Source organism: Nycticebus coucang, chromosome Y (assembly GCF_027406575.1).
Source record: "Nycticebus coucang isolate mNycCou1 chromosome Y, mNycCou1.pri, whole genome shotgun sequence".
Classification (NCBI taxonomy): domain Eukaryota; kingdom Metazoa; phylum Chordata; class Mammalia; order Primates; family Lorisidae; genus Nycticebus; species Nycticebus coucang.
This window is the reverse complement of record NC_069805.1, coordinates 6,300,261-6,304,393: the sequence shown is the minus strand read 5'-3', so window position 1 is coordinate 6,304,393 and position 4,133 is coordinate 6,300,261.

The following is a 4,133-nucleotide window of genomic DNA, read 5'->3' as shown; positions in this document are numbered from 1 at the left end:
GGCAAGAGAATCGCGTAAACCCAAGATTTAGAGGTTGCTATGAGCCGTGTGATGCCACAACACTCTACCCAAGGGCGGTACAGTGAAACTTTTATTTCTGTATCCTTGAATTGGCACTACAATTCTGATAATTGTAGTCTCAATGTAACTTTAAGTGACATTGACTTACGTTTAAAGAAACTTTCTCAGAGTCCATATGAAGGGATGTTCCTTTAAGACCCTCCAAACTGATTAGCAAGCTAGTTACATGGGAGGCAGACTCTGCAAGCAGAGTCTGGCTGTGTGTGGATATTCTGAAAGCACCTTGGAAGTGGAAAAGAAGATAAGTTAATGTGCATTCCAGTTACATTTCTAATCCTTGTTACCTGTTTTCTCAGACAAATGGCTAAATAAGTTTTTGTTATTGCTCTTCATTGCTTTTTATACTCTTAACATTGGCTGCCAATTAATTTTATTATTAGAATATGTATGTGCAGAGCTTAGTGTTTTTAAGAGTATATAAGTTTGTAAGAAAAAAAACTGAGATCGCTATTTGCCTGAGTGAGCTAGTCCCTCCTTTTTCAGACATTTCAGTGCAGATTTTTCTTCTTCAGCCTGGTATCATGCAAGGATGTTTTGTACTTGGCAGGATATGCATCACATGGACAGCAAGGGCTGCTTCTTGGTGACAAACTCCTAACAGAACTGACAATCACTTAAAGTTAGTCTGGAATCTTGAAACCAGAAGGAAAAGCTACACGCCATGAAACGTGAGAATTCCAGCCTAATAAAGAGGGGAAAAATGGGGAACTCTCTGACTGCGGAAGAACAGTATATTGCTTTGCTGAAATCTATATAAAAAACTACAGGATCTGTAGTCAAATAAAAAACATTGCAATGTTCATTTCAGGTTTTGGCCAAACATCCTTATTGGTTTACCCCAGATATGAAAAATCAGCTGAATTTAAAAATTTGGAGGAAAGTTGGTAAGGGTTTTTGCCGTGCCCACTGGCACAGCGATGCTATTGAAACAGAAGCCTGGACAGCTTATCATTGGTCACAATTGCATTGCAACCTTTCCAATCTAGTTCTGATGCAGAGCACTATTTTGTTCCTCCGCTGACAGGGGAGCCAAATGTAGAGGGACTTTATTTGAAGTTCCTTCAAAAGTCATTCAGGAAAAAAGTGAAACAAAGACAGAAGATTCTAAAACAGATGTTAGTGACTCTGATAAAACTCTTACTAATATATCAGTAAATTAAATATCAAAACTTAAAAAACTTTTAACTCATTAAAGTTATTGATAATCATTTTCAAACTCCTTTGTCTTCTGTGCCACCTTTGCCACCTGCTGGTCTGGCCCTGTATCATCTCCCTCCCCTCCAAGATACCAGAACAGGAACATTTTATAGATTTCCAAAAAGTGCTGAAATATATAATATCATTCAGGATGCGAATCTCCCTGTATCAGGAGAAGCCGTTTCTACCCTGCCTACTTCTTTTGCTTTCCAGATCATTCACCAATCTACTGAGGGTGATGATAAGGAAGTAAATCATTACCATATGGATATGAAAAATTTTAAAATACCAAAAGATGCTGTACATGCTTATGGTTCTAACGCACCCTATGTGCAAAAGTGGGAGGTGTTTGTAGCTAAAAGGAGTAGGGCACTGGCCCAATATACCAGAGGTGGTGTGTTAAAACACAGCCCTGGCCAAAAACTGCAAAAAAAACAAACAAACAAAAAAAGAAACTTACTTTTCTAACCATTCATTAACTCCTATTGATTGGGAGACATTATCCCATACCCCATTGTCTCCAGGAAATTTTTTACAATTTCAATCTTGGTAGAATGATGAGGCAAAGAAACAGGATCATAGAAGATGTGCTCACCACCCTTCTTTCTATACATTTGAACACCAAACAAGGACCAGAGAATACGTTGATATTAATGCTCAGAATAATTACACTAATGAGCTGTTGGCTCAAGTAAGAGAGGTTTGTTCTACAGCAGGGCAAAAACTTGATGAACAAGGTGAACTGCAGCAATTTGTTACCAAAATTTCTCAAGTAACTAATGAATCATACACAGATTTTTTTACCCTATTACATTCAGCCATTAAACATTTGGTCCCTGGTAAAAGATGTACAAGATATGCTTCTTCTTTCATTGGTTTATAAAAATGCAAATATAGATTTTAAAAAGGCTGAAACTCTAAAAATGTCCTAGTGTCTGGACTCAAGATGATGTTACTTTAGATCATTATATCAGAATGTATAGAGAAATAGAATCTGGCACTTTTTTTTTTTTTTTTTGTAGAGACAGAGTCTCACTTTAGTGCGGTGGCATCACACGGCTCACAGCAACCTCCAACTCCTGGGCTTACCCAATTCTCCCGCCTCAGCCTCCGGAGCAGCTGGGACCACAGGTGCCCGCCACAATGCCTGGCTATTTTTTTGTTGTTGTTGTTGTTGCAGTTTGGCCGGGGCTGGGTTTGAACCCGCCACCCTCGGCATATGGGGCCAGCGCACTACTCACTGAGCCACAGACACCGCTAGAATCTGGCACTTTTCAAGCTAATTTATTGACAGCTGATATTAAAGGCACAGCCACTTCTATTAAAACAAATTATAATTTAAAAAATTCAGTAAATAGCATATTTTACCTGTTATCTTCCACACAGAATACACTTTATATATTACTCATAAAACTCATTCTAATTTAACTAGACCACTCTCTGAAGGTAATGATGCTGTTGATCATTTAATTGGATCAATATAAGCTGCTAATTTAAAACATTCCTTACACCATTATAATGCTCAATCTTTAAAAGTGTGATATTACATGGCACACAGCAAGGGCTATTGTTCGCTCTTGTCCCACTTGTCAACCTTAAATAATGTCAACCTTAAATAATGCCATCTGGTGTTAATTAAAGAGGCCTACAATCTAATCAATTGTGGCAAATGAATGTTCCTCAATTCCTGAATTTGGATGGCATAAATAAATCTATCATTCTATTTAAATTTATTCCCATTTTCCCTGGGCATCTGTTTTCACATTGGAAAAGGCAGATGATGTTATATCCCATTTTTTGGAAGCTTTTTCAGTAGTGAGAAAACCAGCTTCAATTAAAACTGACAATGGCTCAATATATCTTTCTTTCTTTTTTTTTTTATTAAATTATAGCTGTGAACAATAATGCAATCCTGGGGTACAATGTGCTGGTTCCATATACAGTCTGAAATATTTTCACCGAACAGGTTAACATAACCTTCATGGCATTTTCTTAATTATTGTGTTCTAAACTTTAACCTCTACACTTAGTAATAAATTCAGTATTTTTTTTTCAACTAATTAATATAAAATATATAACAGGTATCTAAGGCAATAGCACGAGATAAGCTATTATTTAAAGACAAAATAGAGCACTTGAAAGCATACTTCTAAAACAAAAGAAAGGAGAGAACAGCAAAGCATTACCTCCAGGAATAGATGACATTCTGCCTCATTTACTTTAAATTATTTGAATATGGATGACAATAATAAAACACCACTTCTGGGGTGGAGACAAGATGGCAGACTGAAGCCAGCTTTCCACAGAGGCTCCCATCCTGAAGGAGAGTTAAGGGATGAAAATTTAGCAAGTAACCTGATGGATCTGAGCAGCACCAAGCGAGAAAGTTGAAGAACACACATCAACCCACTGAGGAGAGCTGCGACCACAAGGATGCAAACAAAAGGAACAAAACCCACCACCAAGCGAACAGGAGTCCCCCCTCCCCCATCTGATGGGCTTAAGAGCCCCACAAAGAAATGGGCAGAAATAAGAGGCCCTCCCACTACACTTCATGGGAGAGACCTACTAAAATCTGGACCTACCTTGCTTACTAGGGTGCCTAGGCATTCTCCTGCCAGGCATAAAACTGTGTAAAACTGTAAATATCCTTTGCCAGCAACTCTGAACTCCCAGGACTTCCCTCCACTCTCTCTGAGGTTTGAAAGCCTGTCCCACGGGAGTTTGGATTCTTGGGTGACTTCTAGAGGGGAGAGGACAGTCCCTGAGCTGTGGCTGGTCAGTGCTGATTCTGGGGCATGGGAAAGAGGTGAGGACAGTTAGTGGAGGATGACTCTCACCAGGTCGGTGCTTCC